Raw genomic sequence first — 19,045 nt, 5'->3', positions numbered from 1 at the left:
ACCCTGCAGCCGTGGAATACCTGAATAGACAACGAATCATCCCAAAATTCAGGCGGTGGACTTTGGGAGCAACTGTAGACTTGGGGTTTGCTTTCTGCATCTAATTTGTTTCTGGTTTTATGTTTATCTTAGTTTAGCATTTAGAGTTTATTATCATCAGTAGATTTGTTTATGGATTTGGTTGCTCTCTTTTCTTTTTAATATATATATATATATTTTTTTTTTTTTTCCTTTTTCTCCCTTTTTTTTTTTTTTTATGCGGTATGTGGGCCTCTCACTGTTGTGGCCTCTCCCGTTGCGGAGCACAGGCTCTGGACGCGCAGCCTCAGCGGCCATGGCTCACGGGCCCAGCCGCTCCATGGCATGTGGGATCCTCCCGGAACAGGGCACGAACCTGTGTCCCCTGCATCAGCAGGTGGACTCTCAACCACTGCGCCACCAGGGAAGCCCTCCTTTTTCTCCTTTTGTAAGTGTGTATGTGTATATCTCTTAGTGTGATTTTGTCTGTATATCTTTACTTTTACCATTTGTCCTAGGGATCTGTATATTCGTTTTTCTTTTTCTTTAGTATAGTTTTTAGTGCTTGTTAGCATTGGTGGATTTGTTTCTTGGTTTGGTTGCTCTCTTCTTTCTTTCCTTTTTTATCATTTTTTAATTTTTAATAATTTATTTTTATTTTAATAACTTTATTTATTTTGTTTTTCTCCCTTTTCTTCTGAGCTGTGTGGCTGACAGGGTCTTGGTGCTTCAGCTGGGTATGAAGCCTGAGCCTCTGAGGTGGGAGAGCTGAGATCAGGACATTGGTCCACCAGAGAGCTCCTGGCCCCATGTAATATCAAACAGAAAAATCTCTCCCAGAGATCACCATCTCAAAGCTAAGACCCAGTACCACTCAACAACCAGCAAGCTACAGTGCTGGACACCCTGTGCCAAACAACTAGCAAGACAGGAACACAACCACACCCATTAGCAGAGAGGCTTCATAAAATCATAATAAGGTCACAGACACCCCAAAACATACCACTGGACGTGGTCCTGCCCACCAGAAAGACAAGATCCAGCCTCATCCACCAGAAAACAGGTACCAGTCCCCTCCACCAGGAACCCTACATAACCCACTGAACCAACCTTACCCACTGGGGGCAGACACCAAAACAATGGGAATTATGAACCGGAAGACTGCAAAAAGGAGACCCCAAAGACAGTAAGTTAAGCAAAATGAGAAATACACAGCAGATGAAGAAGCAAGGTAAAAACCCATCAGACCAAACAAAGAAAGAGGAAATAGGCAGTCTACCTGAAAAAGAATTCAGAGTAGTGATAGTAAAGATGATCCAAAATCTTCAAAATAGAATGGAGAAAATAAAACAAATATTTAACAACGACCCAGAAGAACTAAAGAGCAAACAAACAATGATGAACAACACAATAAATGAAATTAAAAATTCTCTAGAAGGAATCAATAGCAGAATAACTGAGGTAGAAGAACAGATAAGTGACCTGGAAGATAAAATAGTGGAAGTAACTACTGCAGAGCAGAATAAAGAAAAAAGAATGAAAAGAATTGAGGACAGTCTCAGAGACCTCTGGGACAATATTAAATGCATCAACATTCAATGCATCAACATTCAAATTATAGGGGTCTCAGAAGAAGAAGAGGGGAAAAAAAGGGACTGAGAAAATATTTGAAGAGATTATATTTGAACACTTCCCTAATGTGGAAAAGGAAATAGTCAATCAAGTCCAGGAAGTGCAGAGAGTCCCATATAGGATAAATCCAAGGAGAAACATGCCAAGACACATATTAATCAAACTATAAAAATTAAATACAAAGAAAAAATATTAAAAGAAGAAAGGGAAAAACAACAAATAACATACAAGGGAATCCCCATAAGGTTAACAGCTTATCTTTCAGCAGAAACTCTGCAAGCCAGAAAGGAGTGGCAGGACATATTTAAAGTGATGAAAGGGAAAAACCTACAACCAAGATTACTTAACCCAGCAAGGATCTCATTCAGATTTGACAGAGAAATTAAAACCTTTATAGACAAACAAAGCTAAGAGAATTCAGCACCACCAAACCAGCATTACAACAAATGCTAAAGGAACTTCTCTAGGCAGGAAACACAAGAGAAGGAAAAGGCCTACAAAAACAAAAACAAAACAATTAAGAAAATGGTAATAGGAATATACACATAGAAAATTACCTTAAATGTAAGTGGATTAAATGCTCCAACCGAAAGACATAGACTGGCTGAATAGATACAAAAACAAGATGAATCTATATGCTGTCTACAAGAGACCCACTTCAGACCTAGGGACACATACTGATTGAAAGTGAGGGGATGGAAAAAGGTATTCCATGCAAAGGGATATCAAAAGAAAGCTGGAGTAGCAATTCTCATATCAGACAAAATAGACTTCAAAATAAAGACTATTACAAGAGACAAAGAAGGACACTACATAATGATCAAGAGATCAATCCAAGAAGAAGATATAACAGTTGTAAATATTTACACACCCAACATAGGAGCACCTCAATACATAAGGCAAATGCTAACAGCCATAAAAGGGGAAATTGACAGTAACACAAACATAGAAGGGGACTTAAACACGCCACTTTCACCAATGGACAAATCATCTAAAATGAAAATAAATAAGGAAACACAAGCTTTAAATGACACATTAAACAAGGTGGACTTAATTGTTATTTATAGGACATTCCATCCAAAAACAACAGAATACACTTACTTCTCAAGTGCTCATGGAACATTCTCCAGGATAGATCATACTTGGGTCACAAATCAAGCCTGTAAATTTAAGAAAATTGAAATCGTATCAAGGATCTTTTCCAACCACAAGGCTGAGACTAGATATCAATTACAAGAAAAAATCTGTAAAAAATACAGACACATGGAGGCTAAATAATACACTACTAAATAGCAAGAGATCACTGAAGAAATCAAAGAGGAAATCAAAAAATAAACAAATGACAATAAAAACACGACAGCCCAAAACCTATGGGATGCAGCAGAAGCAGTTCTAAGAGGGAAGTTTATAGCAATACTATTCTACCTCAAGAAACAAGAAACTTCAAAAATGAACAACCTAACCTTACACCTAAAGCAATTAGAGAAAGAACAAAAAAATCCCCAAAGTTAGCAGAAGGAAAGAAATCATAAAGACAGATCAGAAATAAATGAAAAAGAAATGAAGGAAACAATAGCAAAGATCAATAAAACTAAAGGCTGGTTCTTTGAGAGATAAACAAAATTGATAAACCGTTAGCCAGACTCATCAAGAAAAAAAGAGGGGAGACTCAGTTCAGTAGAATTAGAAATGAAAAAGGAGAAGTAACAACTGACACTGCAGAAATACAAAGGATCATGAGAGATTACTACAAACAACGATACGCCAATAAAATGAACAACCTGGAAGAAATGGACAAATTCTTAGAAAAGCACAACTTTCTGAGACTGAACCAGGAAGAAATAGAAAATATAAGCAGACCAATCACAAGCACTGAAATTGAAACTGTGATTAAAAATCTTCCAACAAAAAAAAGCCCAGGACCAGATGGCTTCACAGGTGAATTATATCAAACATTTAGAGATGAGCTAACTCCTATCCTTCTCAAGCTCTTCCAAAGTATAGCAGAGAGAGGAACACTCCCAAACTCGTTCTACAAGGCCACCAACACCCTGATACCAAAACCAGACAAAGATGTCACAAAGAAAGAAAACTACAGGCCAATAACACTAATGGACATAGATGCAAAAATCCTCAAAATACCAGCAAACAGAATCCAACAGCACATTAAAAGGATCACACACCATGATCAAGTGGGGTTTATCTCAGTAATGCAAGGATTCTTCAGTATACGCAAATCAACGTGATAAACCATAGTAACAAACTGAAGGAGAAAAACCATATGATCATCTCAATAGATGCAGAAAAAACTTTCGACAAAATTCAACCCAATTATGATAAAAAACCCTCCAGAAAGTAAGAATAGAGGGAACTTACCTCAACATAATAAAGGCCATATATCACAAACCCACAACCAACATCATTCTCAATGGTGAAAAACTGAAACCATTTCCACTCAGATCAGGAATAAGACAAGGTTGCCAACTATCACCACTATTATTCAACACAGTTTTGGAAGTTTTAGCCACAGCAATCAGTGATGAAAGGAAATAAAAGGAATGAAAATTGGAAAAGAAGAAGTAAAACTATCACTGTTTGCAGATGACATGATACTATACATAGAGAATCCTAAAGATGCTACCAGAAAACTACTAGTGGTAATCAATGAATTTGGTAAAGTAGCAGGATACAAAATTAATACACAGAAATCTCTTGCATTCCTATACACTCATGATGAAAAATCTGAAAATGAAATTCAGGAAACACTCCCATTTACCACTGCAACAAAAAGAATAAAATACCTAGGAATAAACTTACCTAAAGAGACAAAAGACCTGTATGCATAAAACTATGACATTGATGAAAGAAATTAAAGACGATACAAACAGTTGTAGTGATATACCATGTTCTTGGATTGGAAGTACCAACATTGTGAAAATGACTCTACTACCCAAAAGCAATCTACAATTTCAATGCAATCCCTATCAAACTACCAATGTCATTTTTCACAGAACTAGAACAAAAAATTCCACAATTTGTATGGAAACATAAAAGACCCCGAATAGCCAAAGCAATCTTGAGAAAGAAAAACGGAGTTGGAGGAATCAGGTTCCCAGACTTCAGACTATAATACAAAGCTACAGTAATCAAAACAGTATGGTACTGGCACAAAAACAGAAATATAGATCAATGGAACAGGATAGAAAGCCCAGAGATAAACCCACGCACATATGGTCACCTTATTTTTGATAAAGAAGGCAAGAATATCCAATGGAGAAAAGACAGCCTCTTCAATAAGTGGCACTGGGGAAACTGGACAGCTACATGTAAAAGAGTGAAATTAGAACACTCTCTAACACCATACACAAAAATAAACTCAAAATGGATTAAAGACCTAAATGAAGGGCCAGACACTATAAAACTCTTAGAGGAAAACATAGGCCGAACACTCTATGACATAAATCATAGAAAGATCCTTTTTGACCCACCTCCTAGAGAAATGGAAATAAAAACAAAAGTAAACAAATGGGACCTAATGAAACTTCAATGCTTTTGCACAGCAAAGGAAACCATAAACAAGATGAAAAGAAAACCCTCAGAATGGGTGAAAATATTTACAAATAAACAACTGACAAAGGACTAATCTCCAAAATATACAAGCAGCCCATGCAGCTCAAAATCAAACAAACAAACAACCCAATCCAAAAATGGGCAGAAGACCTAAATAGACATTTCTCCAAAGAAGATATACAGATTGCCAACAAACGCATGAAAGGATGCTCAACATCACTAATTATTAGAGAAATGCAAGTCAAAACTACAATGAGGTATCACCTCACATCGGTCAGAATGGCCAATATCAAAAAATCTACAAACAATAAATGCTGGAGAGGATGTGGAGAAAAGGGAACACTCTTGCATTGTTGGTAGGAATGTAAACTGATGCATCCACTATGGAGAACAGTATGGAGTTTTCCTAAAAAACTAAAAATAGACCTACCATACGACCCAGCAATTCCACTACTGGCCATATCCCCTGAGAAAACCATAATTCAAAAAGAGTTATGTTCCACAATGTTCATTGCAGCTCTATTTATAATAGCCAGGACATGGAAGCAACCTAAGTGTCCATCAACAGATCAATGGATAAAGAAGATGTTGCACATATATACAATGGAATATTACTTAGCCATAAAAAGAAACGAAACTGAGTTATTTTAGTGAGGTGGATGGACCTAGAGACTGTCATACAGAGTGAAGTAAGTCAGATAGAGAAAAACAAATATCGTATGCTAACACATATATATGGAATCAAAAACAAAAAAAGGTTCTGAAGAACTTAGGGGCCGGACAGGAATAAAGACGCAGACGTAGAGAATGGACTTGAGGACACGGTGAGGGGGAAAGGTAAGCTGGGACAAAGTGAGAGAGTGGCATGGACATATATACACTACCAAATGTAAGATAGATAGCTAGTGGGAAGCAGCCGCATAGCACAGGGAGATCAGTTCGGTGCTTTGTGACCACCAGAGGGGTGGGATAGGGAGGGTGGGAGCGAGATGCAAAAGGGAGGAGATATGGGGATATATGTATACATATAGCTGATTCACTTTGTTATACACAAGCAACTAATACAACATTGTAAAGCAATTATACTCCAATAAAGGTGTTTAAAAAAAAAAACTGTTGATTTTGCCTATATCCATATGTATCTCATTAGTGACACATGTAAGTGTAAAGATGACCCAACATTTACCAATAGTTGCATTTGAAAGCTTCCAATGTTTTCCAAGGGAAGGTCAGACAACCATTGTTATTCAGCACCCAGTGTAAGTCAAGAACACCAAAGTACGTGTTAGAAGACAAAGTTATTCCCTTCAGTATTTCACCATCTTAAACCTTAGGCTAAAGAAAATCCCCATCCAAATAGTAGATTAATTCATTTTTCTTGAGTACAAAGTATTATTAGTGGTCCTGGAAGTGTCCCCCAGTCAAAATAGCAAACAGAAAGAAGCATGGGAACATGTGACAGAATTCCTTATTCAGAAATGCTATAAAGGGATATGACAAAATTTCTAATAACTCTCCAGGCTTTGTTGCTGTGTTCCCTAAATTATTGTGGAGAGGGCACATGTAAATTGGCCCTTCATAGAGGACTTAAATAGGATTGTAGCTGCAGGCAGAGCCTAGGCATTCTTATCCAATATCTATCTCCTATCCCTTCCCGATAGAACCCGATTTTGAAAGTTTATCCTTTGACCCTCAGTTCCAGAGAAAGGTTTTGTTTTGTCTAAGCCAATCAATATTTGACAGTTCCCTAATGACTGACGAAGGGGTACATGGCTTCACTTGGCTCAAACAGACTGCGGCTGTGCTCTGTGCTTAGAGAGAGGTTTTCTATCTGTTCTTGATTTAAACAATGGAGCATATGGCATGTTACACCAGAAGGTACCCAGTGTGAATGAGGGGAACCAGCCTAAGATGAGACCAGGGCTGAGGATTGCAGAACACGGAGAAGGAAGGAAGACGGGTCCTTGATGAGCCGCTGTTCATGTTGTCCTGGGGCCTGCCCCACTTTTGAATTTCCAGTTATATGAAATCATTAGCCAGGGTCAGTGGGAATCAGATATGTTTCATACACAGATTATATTAACTAACACACTGAGTCAATATCCATGGCACAGCTTTATAGACATTTGGCTGGAGAATATGATTAAGAGCGTAGGTCTGTAGCTATTGGAGTTTCATGGGAAAACCATGGGCCTTGAAAGGGGACAGACCTGGGTTCCAATGTTGGCTTCTCTATTTACTTGTTGTAGGGTCTTGGGCCGGTAGCCTATCTCTTTGCTTCAGGTGACTCACATGTCAACAGTAAATTATACTATATCTATCTGATAGAATTTTAAGGATTAAAATGTCAGTGAGATAAAATTACATAGTGACTGGCACATAGTGAATGGGCAAAAAATGGTAGCTAGTAGCTAGTATTAGCTACTTAAAGAAATATTTTTTGACCCAAGTCTCATTTCTTTGATCCTTCCTATAAAACTTTGAAGAAGTATTGCCTAAAATCGTTCTTCACTTCCTCAAGTTCAAGTCTATTTGTAGCCTACTATAATCAGGTTTTAGTTTCCCTATCAAGGTCATCAAATCCACTGAATTCTTCAGGTAGTCATCTTCCTCTTCATTTCAGTTGCACTTGACTCAATTGACTAATCCCTCCTTTTCATAGTACTTTATTTTCTTGGCTACCAGAACACCATCCTTTCTTGAATTTCCCCCTGCTCTGTTCAGTGATTGCACCTTTGCTGGCTTTTCCTCCTCTATTTTCCTCTAAATTTCAGGATATTCCCAAGCTCAGTCCTGGCCCTCTCTTCCTCCCTCTCTGATCTCCCTGTGTGACAATTCAGCCCCCAAGGATTTATCTACCATTGGTTTGCTGACGACCTTCACATTCACACCTCTAACCCAAATCTTGCCCCTGAATTCCAGGTCATAAATGCAGGTTCCTGCTTGACATCTCCACTGGGATGCCTATTTTTCTCTCTTCTCATGTAACCACCCTAGTGCAGCCGTCATTCATCTTACCTCTGCTATCATAATAGCCTCTTAATTAGTGTCTCCATTACAACTCTGGCCACTCCCCACACCACCTCTCTCCATTTTCTACCCAGCAGCCAGAATGATGAAAAAAAAAATGCAATTCAGAACATACTCCTTAGCTGGTTAAAATCCTCCAATGCTTTCCCGTAGCTCTTGTGATAAAATTCCAAACCCTAGCAAGGCCTACCAGGCAGGGCCACTGCCTTTCTCTCGACTCACCTCGTATCCTTCTCCCTCTTCACCACACTCCAGTCACTGTGGTCTTCTCTTGTCCTCAAACGGGCCCAGCTTAGGCCACTGCATTTGCTTTTCTCACTTTCTGGATTGCCCTTCCAATGGCTGACTTCTCGTCATTTAATTCATTCAGTCTCCAGCGCAAAGATTACTTTTCCAAAGGAACCCCATAGCCACTGTCTATCACTTTATCCTGCTTCATATTTTTCACAGCACTCATTATGCTCTAAAATCATCTTGTCATCTGGCTCCCTCATTACAGTGTAAACTGCTGTAGAGCTGAAATCATATCTTTCTTATTCACCACTCTATTTCTCTCACCTAGAATAGTGCTCAGTACCTACTAGGTGCTCAAAAGTTTTTACTGAGTGAATAAAGGAATGAATGAGTAATAATAGTGTTTAACTAACATTGAACTGCATTTGGTATTTTGTGGAGTCCTTTCACTTTCATTACCTGGCATCATCCCCATGATAATCTGTGAGGTAGGTATTATTGTTAAATTCATTTACAGATGAACTGAGTAATTTGGTGCCCTTTTACCTCCACATCTAAAAGAGAATAGGTTGCATTTTTTTAAGTCCTCAAAGAAGAAGAAAGTCAAGGAACCTTAGTAAAATAATATAATAGGCTAAGCTAACCATCTGTGAACTTTTGCTTTTTGTTCTTAACCAAATGTTAGAAATTGAACTACATGTGTTTCTAGCCTGAACACTACAAACCATTCAAACAAAATTCTCTCTATTATTTCTGGGTCCAGATGCAAGAGGTCCATGGTAGTCAATGCTCTGTAATTAAATGAGATTTCAGGCTGAGCTTCTAATCCCCTGAGACACAGAATGTGCAGCTGTACTAATAACTCGGCCTATTATATGGAAAGCCAGCCAGGCCCTTATTTCTTTATGTATGTCCACACATATACACACACTCACACACATACATTCACATTTATATTTTTAAAGCCAACAACAATCTAAACACAAGGTTCTCATTCTGTCTTTAAATATGGGAAATAATATTAGATTAAGTTAATGTAATCACTAACATCATGTTCTGAAAATTGAAAACTAATGCAGCTTTGTTCCACACCCCCAAACTGCCCAAGAAATCAGAATTTCCAGAATACTCAGACCCATACTTTTCAATGATAAAATATATGTACCACACTTGGAGTAAGGTACATAATTTAATATTTTATTGTGTTTGATTTACAGGCTTCCTCAGTCCTTATTAAATTTCAGTTTTCACAATTGAGGAAAGGCCTTAAAGAAAACATACTTTGTGGTTAAAGATGTATCCCACATGTGCTGGGCGGGCAATTTAAAAGGCCTGTTAACTCTTCTCTGAGCCTTCACAGTGCTGCTGAAAATTCTGATTGCAAAGTTCAGGTGAGTAGGGCTGAAGCAGAAAGGGTCAGTGTTCAGATTCCAGGCTAAAAGTAATGCTTATTTCTTTGAGGTCTGATGTTACATCAACATCTACCCCAGAGCAAAATCTGGTATGCAAAGCTTTGGAAAATTATATGAAAGTGTGTCTTTTATCTTTTTTTTTTTTTTTTTTTTTTTAAGAAATTTTAAGGGGGTGGGGAGAGTGATTTGTTTCTGACAACTTTGGCAAGGCTTTCACTAAGCACACTTTCAGGGCTTCCCTGGTGGCGCAGTGGTTGAGAGTCTGCTTGCCGAGACAGGGCACACGGGTTCGTGCCCCGGTCCGGGAAGATCCCACATGCTGCGGAGCGGCTGGGCCCGTGAGCCATGGCTGCTGAGTCTGTGCATCTGGAGCCTGCGCTCCGCAACGGGAGAGGCCACAACAGTGAGAGGCCCGCGTACCGCAAAAACAAACAAACAAACAACAAAAAAAACCTAAGCACGCTTTCAGAGCAGCAATTCCCTAGCTGACAAAGGCCTGGACGTGACCTCAAATATCTACAGCTTGAGAAATGTTACACGGAGCCACAGATGACTTCAGTCAGGAATTCCAGGTCCCGATGAACAGGTACCTCTGGACTTTCAACTGTCAGTGCTGCTTCCTGAAAGCACTGCCTGCTCCAGGGACTCTGGCCACTGAAAAAGATTCAAGCTATGGAACTGAAATCACCGAAGAATAAAAATACCCTTTTGGTTTTTCCAAACAAACAGTCCCTGCTAATCTTAATCCAACTCCAATGCCACCTAACCTTGAAGATGTTTCCAAGTCTCTTATCCCTGGGGAACTATGCTCTCATGCCTCTCTTGCATCTTTGCATTTCTATTGTGTCAGTGATCATATTCTGTCCTACCCCCTATTCCATACAACAGGGAACAGGAGCCTTTGCCCTCTACTTTATATCCTCTATCTCATCTCAGAGTCACCTTTGATTCTTTCTTCTCCCACAATGACTCCATCTCATCAATCATTAACACTTCCTGATTCTCTTTTCTCAGTATCTCCTGAAAACATTCACTTCTTTACAGTCCCACTGTCCTATCTGAGTCTGAGCTACCTCCAGGTCTTGTTTTATCATCATAATACTCTAAAACGTTTTCCTGACTCAAGTCTTATCTCCGGTCTGCCTCCTCTTGCCCATTTATTTCTTGCTCTGTAGCCAGAGTGATTTTTTTCTAAAATGCCTATTTATCTGATCATCTCATTCCCTTGCTTAAAATTTTAGTATCATCCCATTGTCCTAGGGATGAGATCTAAACTCCTTACCATGGCTTACAAGGTTCTATCTCTCCCTTCTAACTCTTGTACTATACACTCCAGAGATACTTAACTCCTATTAGTTCCTCCTTTGAAGACTGTTGGGCCCTTTCTTGCCTCTGAGCCTTTGCCTATGCTGTTCCCCAGTACTCTCCCTATGGCTTCACCTGGCTAATTCCTACTCATGCCTTTGTTCTCACGTTAGATACAACTTCTACCTGGACAGCATCCTTGACCTCTATTTCATCTTGTTCTTTTCTAACACAGCATTTTGTCTTCCCCTAGCACAGCACTTAGACTTTATTATTCTTTTTCCCCTTTAGACTAGAAGCTCCCCAAGCACAGAAAGTCTATGTACTTTGCTCTTATATCTTCATCACCTAGCTCAGTGCCTGGCACGCAGAAAGGCATTTAATAGCCACTCAATGAAATATTAACCTTTATCCTTCCACACAATTTGACTCAGTGCCTTGTACATAATGGATGCTCAATAGCAATTGATGAATCAGATCAAATTGACACATTGCTCAAATTATCTGACAGAAAATGCAGGTTGTTGAGACACAGTAACACAATTAGCTGGTTTAGGAACTATTAAAAGGTTATTTTCTGAAAAATGGATTTGACTCTGGTGATCAATGACCTTTGACTACTAAGATGACCAGAATAAGCAGACCATGATATGGTTGCTGAAATCATCTGGAAGATATTGGTGTTTGATTTTTACTGTCTGTTTTGCAACTCCATCTATTGCCTAGAAATTGGTCACTATAGGGATTGGTAGGAATTAAAAATGACCGTAATCCTGATTATAATACCTACTAATAGGCATTTACCATGTCCTTTACACGCATCAACTCAATTAATCCCCACAATAATTCTGAAAAGTAGAAACTGTTATTATTCTACTTTACAGATGAAATAACTGAGGCTGAAAAAAGTTCAATAACTTTCTTAAAGTCACACAGCTGGAGAGTGGTAAAGACAGAATCTGAACCTCAGAAGTCTTATTTTGGATTCCATGCTTTAAAATATTATGCTGTATTGCCGCTACTTTTTGCTTCAATAACTAACTAGGGACTTAGATTTGGGGATATATGAATTTATGGGCCGTGCAAAAGCCTTAGGAGTCTTTTGTGTGGGCAGCATACATAATGCTTAGGAAACAAGGTCAGCCTCTTGTCATACCTGCTGGTCTTGATTTTAATAAAGCTTTGCAAGCTAGTCGTAAGAGAAATGGGAGCAATTTGGAAATAAATTACTTCCATTATGCTGCAGGATCTCCTATATACTGTGGCACTTAGGAATTATTCACAGATGTATGTTTACAGTTAAAAAATCAACTACACTGTGCTCAATTATATGGGGGAAAGACTCTAGTAAACAGTTTTTAATTGGATTGAAATTAAGATAAATTTAGGATAATGAAGGAAAATGTCTTAACAGCAAGATTTATAGACTGTGTGCAAAACCCCCATTGGAAGTGAAGGAAGTCCAGTATTTTGAAATGTAAAATTTACATTCACTTGAAGAAAAAAGATTATGTGTACAATCTATTTCCACGTAGTCATGAAATTCTTTCAAAACAACCTAGGTTACACGTGGGTCCTTCAACAGACATATATGAGCATTTGCTGTGTACGAAGTCCTATGCTAGCTACTATGGGAGAAAGAAAATTCTCTGAAATCTACAGATTTTACACAAGTTACAGATTTCAAGTAATTTAAAACCTACTTAGTTTTAAGACTTCTCTGTTAAAGGGAATACATGGTGTAGGCATAAATATTCATAAAATGAGAGAACTAAGTTATTAAGTGTTCTTTTGGAAGAAATGCTGCCTTTGGTAAAAGAGGACATGAGATCCTAGAAGCATATACATCCTGAAAGAAGAGAAAGACATGGGATTTATTTTTTTCCTCCTTTAATTCTAGGGTTTAAATGCAATAAAATGTATATGGAACATCCTATATGAAGTTTAAAAAACTAGGTTCTTTGAAAGCATTAGTAATATGGGGTGGGTTTTGAAGGATGGCACTAAGTCTACATTTAAAATCATATAAATGACTTGGAATAAATCATGGTATATTTTAAACCCATGCTATTCAAAGTGTGGTCTGTGGATAAGCAGCATCAGCATCACTTAAAAGCTTGTGAGAAATGCAGAATCTCAGGCCAACCCCAGACCTACTGAATCAGAATCTGCATTTTAACAAGACCCCAAGTGAATCTGTATGCACATTAATGTTTAGAAGCATTAGTCTAAATAAAAAATCTGTGGCACAGAAGATGTTGCATCTTTGCTCTTTTTGCAATAATCGTGTGTCATCATATCTTCTCTTTTTTCTCTATTCCCATCTGCAAACCATCTCCTTCCGATAAACTGATTTTTATCACCATCTCCTAACCAAAATTTAAGATTTTCTGTCTCTATTGCTTTTCACAAGAACTGCTCTTTACCTGAATGCTTTCTGTTTTCCTTTACACTTAAGCCATCTAGACTATTTGCATTTCCAGAATATGCTGGGCTCTTTCACAATTTCTGCCCAGATTTCCCTCCCTATCCTTATTTTGACCCACTTGGCCTTCAGGACTCTGTGAAGACTTTTATGTACCCTTCTTACTGTATTCTAAAATCTTTTTTCACTTTATTCTCCTAGTACTTGATAATATTTCTATGTGATAACACTAATCGCATTGCAATGTATTGTTAACATGTTCTCTTTCAGTACACTGTAAGTGTCTCAAGGGAAGAAATGTTTTAGCTGCTTTTGTAGCCTGGGTGCTTAAAAATGTTTGCTGAATGAGTGCTTTATTTGCAAATTAAAAATTATGCTTGCCTATTCTGTCAAACACTGGTCAGTGAACTAACTATAAGTATAAGGAAGAAAAGGAGCCAAGTCTAGGATCTCTAAAATGTTATCAACAATGCTTATACACAACACACATGTGCACACACACACACACACACACACACACACACACTATTTGACCCTAATTTATTGATATATAATAAGCGATACAGCTTCTACAGGAAAAGTACCTGACTAATGTCAGATGATCTCACATTTGACAGGTACAAGTCAGATAATGCTAAAATGCATAAGGAGTAGCATAACATGGGTAAATTGTAAGATGACTTCCTATAGTCTTTATCATGGGAGTCCATGACACTATTATAGTTTGTGATCTTAAATCAAGTTGGATCTCTTTTTGTATTGTAATTTCTCCATCTGTAAACTGCTTGTTACCCATCTATGGGAAAAAGGACAGTATGGGTATTAACCTCTGATAACACCCTAGAAATATGTTCAAGTCGCTATTGCAGATTTTTCTGGAATATTTTTCAACTTTGGGACACCTAGACTGAAGGGCAAGATAATTTTTGCCAAGTCTTACTAGGAATTTCTGGTTAGATTTTTTTTTTTCTCAATTGATGCGAGCACTGGTCGATTTTTATAGGATATTGTTGCTTTAGGAAGATATGGAAGATTTAAAAATAGACTTAGCTTATAGTAATCAAAACTGTATGGTACTGGCACAAAAACAGACACATAGATCAATGGAAGAGAATAGGCAGCCCAGAAATAAACCTACACACTTATGGTCAATTCATCTATGACAAAGGAGGCAAGAATATACAATAAAGAAAAGACTGTCTTTTCCATAAGTGATACCAGGAAAACTGGATAGCTACATGTAAAAGAATGAAATTAGAACATTCTCTAACACTATATACAAAAAATAAACTCAAAATGGATTAAAGACCTAAATGTAGGGCTTCCCTGGTGGCGCAGTGGTTGAGAATCTACCTGCTAATGCAGGGGACACGGGTTCAAGCCCTGGTCTGGGAGGATCCCACATGGCACAGAGCAACTAGGCCCGTGAGCCACAACTACTGAGCCTGCGCTCCGCAACAAGAGAGGCCACCAGAGTGAGAGGCCCGCGCACCGAGATGAAGAGTGGCCCCCGCTTGCCACAACTTGAGAAAGCCCTCGCACAGAAACAAAGACGCAACACAGCAAAAATAAATTAATTAATTAATTAATAAAAACTCCTACCTGCAACATCTTCCTTAAAAAAAAAAAAAAAGACCTAAATGTAAGACTGGAAACCATAAAGCTCCTAGAAAAAAATCATAGGGAGAACACTCTTTGACATAAATCATAGCAATATTTTTTTGGATCTGTCTACTAAAGCAAAGGAAATAAAAGCTAAAATAAACAAATAGGAACTAATTAAACTTAAAAGCTTTTGCACAGCAAAGGAAGCTATTGACAAAACGAAAAGACATCCTACTTAGTGGGAGAAAATATTTGCAAATGTTATGACCAATAAGGGGCTAATATCCAAAATATATAAACAGCTCATACAGATATTTCTCCAAAGGGACATGCAGATGGCCAACATCACTAGTCATCAGGGAAATGCAAATCAAAACCACAAAGAGATATCACCTCACACCTGTCAGAATGGCTATCACCAAAAAGAACACAAATAACAAATGTTGGTGAGGATGTGGAGAAAAGAGAACACTTGTGCACTGTTGGTGGGAATGTAAATTGGTGCATCCACTGTGGAAAACAGTATGAAGGTTTCTCAAAAAACTAAAAATAGAGCTACCATATGACCCCACACTGGGTGTACATCCAAAAAAACCAAAAACACTAATTCAAAAAGATTCATGCACCTCAATGTTCATACCAAACTTATTTACAATTACCAATATATGGAAGCAACCTAAGTGTCCATCAACAGACGAATGGACAAAGAAGAGGTAGTGTATATATACAATGGAATATTACTCAGCCATAAGAAAGAATGAAATTTTGCCATTTACAACAATACAGATGGACTTGGAGGGTATTATGCTAAGTGAAATAAGTCAGATAGAGAAAGACAAATACTGTATGATATCACTTATATGTGGAATCTAAAAATATAACAAACTAGTGAATATAACAAAACAGAAACAGACTCACAGGTATAGAGAACAAAATAGAGGTTACCTTGGGGAGAGAAAAGGGGAGAGGGGCAACACAGAGGTAGGAGATTAAAAGGTACATACTATTATGTGTAAAATAAATTATAAGGATATACTGTACAGCACAGGGAACATAGCCAATATTTTATAATAACTATAAATGGAGTATAACTTTTCTTAACATCTTTATTGGAATATAATTGCTTTACAATGGTGTGTTAGTTTCTGCTTTATAACAAAGTGAATCAGCTATACATATACATATATGCCCATATCTCCTCCCTCTTGCGTGTCCCTCCCACCCTCCTTATCCCACCCCTCTAAGTGGTCACAAAGCACTGAGCTGATCTCCCTGTGCTATGCAGCTGCTTCCCACTGGCTATCTATTTTAAATTTGGTAGTGTATATATGTCCATACCACTCTCTCACTTCTCCCCAGCTTAGCCTTCCCCCGCCCTGTGTCCTCAAGTCCATTATCTACGTCTGCATCTTTATTCCTATCCTGCCCCTAGGTTCTTCAGAACCATTTTTTTTAGATTCCATATATATATGTTAGCATATAGTATTTGTTTTTCTCTTTCTGACTTACTTCACTCTGTATGACAGACTCTAGGTCCATTCACCTCACTACAAATAACTCAATTTTGTTTCTTTTTATGGCTGAGTAATATTCCATTGTATATATGTGCCACATCTTCTTTATCCATTCATCTGTCGATGGACACGTAGGTTGCTTCCATGTCCTGGCTACTGTAAATAGAGCTGCAATGAACATTGTGGTACCTGACTCTTTTTGAATTATGGTTTACTCAGGGTATATGCCCAGTAGTGCAATTGCTGGGTTGTATGGTAGTTCTAATTTTAGTTTTTTAAGGAACCTCCATACTGTTCTCCATAGTGGTTGTTTCAGTTTACATTCCCACCAACAGTACAAGAGGGCTCCCTTTTCTCCACACCCTCTCCAGCATTTGTTGTTTGTAGATTATTTCATGATGTCCATTCTGACTTGTGTGAGGTGATACGTCATTGTAGTTTTGATTTGCATTTCTCTAATGATTAGTGATGTTGAGCATTCTTTCATGTGTTTGTTGGCAACCTGTATATCTTCTTTGGAGAAATGTCTATTTAGGTCTTATGCCCATTTTTGGATTGGGTTGTTTGTTTATTTGATATTTGGAGTATAACCTTTAAAAAGTTTGAATCACTATATTGTACACCTGTAGCTTATTACAATATTGAAAATCAATTAAACTTCACTTTAAAAAGACTAATAATAATAAAAAAATTAAACTTAGCTTGCAGTAGAATGCAGTTAGGGAGGTAGAAACTGGACTCAACATTTTGTGTAATATTATTTGGATCAGAGAAAGCTATGAAGATTAGATTACCATTCAGATTCTGGCTGTTGGGTTAGAATTCCAAGATGTTCATGTATTTTTAAAAATTGAGATATAAATGACATTCAACATTATATTAGTTTCAAGTGTACAACATAGTGATTCAATATTTGTCTATATTGTGAAATGATCACTACAATAAGCCTAAAATGTCCATGTATTTTTTTCTCTTTTTTAAGTTAATTTTTATTGGATTATAGTTGATTTATGATGTTGTGTTAGTTTCTGCTGTATAGCAAACAGAATCAGTTATACATATACATATATCCACTCTCTTTTAGATTCTTTTCCCATATAGGTCATTACAGAGTTTTGAGTAGAGTTCCCTGTGCTATACAGTAGGTTCTTATTAGTTATCTATTTTTTATATATTGTATATATGTCAATCCCAATCTCCCAATTTATCCTTCCCCCCTTGGTAACCATAAGTTTGTTCCCTACATCTGTGCCTCTATTTCTGTTTTGTAAATAAGTTCATTCATACTATTTTTTTAGATTACACATATAAGCGATATCATATGATATTTGTCTTTCTCTTTCTCACTCACTTCACTCAGTATGACAATCTCTAGGTCCATCCATGTTGCTGCAAATGGCATTATTTTGTTTTTTATGGCTGAGTAATATTCCATTGTATATACGTACCACATCTTCTTTACCCATTCATCGTCGATAAAATGTCCATGTATTTTTGAGCAACCAAAATTAAGGGGAAAACAGATCATTTAAAAATATCTGTATGAACAGAAGTTTAATATTTTTATTTGCATGAAATAAAGATCTTCAAAAGATATGGGGACAAAAGACAACTAGATAACTCAATGTAAGATAGCAAATGTCTTTGTCCGTTCAGGCTGCTATAACAAAATACCACAGACTGGGGTGGCTTATAAACAACAGAAATTTACTTCTTACAGTTCTAGCGGTTGGAAGACCAAGATGAGGGTGCCAGTATGGTTGGATTACAGTGAAGGTCCTCTCCAGGGATTAAGACCATTGACCTCTTGCTGTGTCCTCACATAGTGAAAGGGGTTAGGGAGCTCTGTGGGGGTCTCTTTTACAAGAGCACTAATCCTACTCACAAGGAGTCCCATCCTCATGACCTAAGCACCATCTAAAGGCCCCGTCTCCTAGTATCATTACACTGGGCATTAGGATTTCAAAATATGAATTTGGGGGAGACACAAACATTCAGATCATAGCAGCAAACAAACAGTAGAGGAACAGTACAGATAATAACTCTTGGTTTCTGTTTCTGATAAAATGGCAGACGTAGGTATCTTTAAAAGTTATGATAAGAATGACTAAAAATGCTGGATACAATATTAAAAAGAAAATAATTTTAAATGCATAGCTCAACTCGCGAAACCATAAAGAAAATCCTTAGAGAAAAGCATAAGTCCAGAGAAGTGAGGGAACATTGGTGTAGGTAGTTGCCTGGGGGGGTGGAGTCAGAACTTGGGTTTCCAAAGGCTGGAATGAGGGACAAGTGCCAAA

General features: G+C 37.7%; 1 long non-coding RNA gene across 1 annotated transcript in view; it reads right to left on the bottom strand.

Annotated features, from left to right (window-relative positions):
- Nucleotides 1-19,045, bottom strand: part of LOC137229039 (uncharacterized) — a 249,963-nt gene that overhangs the window by 38,474 nt on the left and 192,444 nt on the right. Inside the window, exon 3 of the long non-coding RNA XR_010945510.1 lies at nucleotides 2,752-2,810. This is a non-coding gene — a long non-coding RNA (uncharacterized lncRNA). The remainder of the gene's footprint in view (nucleotides 1-2,751; nucleotides 2,811-19,045) is intronic.

This window comes from Pseudorca crassidens, chromosome 8, assembly GCF_039906515.1.
Source record: "Pseudorca crassidens isolate mPseCra1 chromosome 8, mPseCra1.hap1, whole genome shotgun sequence".
Lineage (NCBI taxonomy): Eukaryota > Metazoa > Chordata > Mammalia > Artiodactyla > Delphinidae > Pseudorca > Pseudorca crassidens.
Note: the sequence above shows the minus strand (reverse complement) of the source record. Positions and strands in the feature narration are given on the sequence as shown.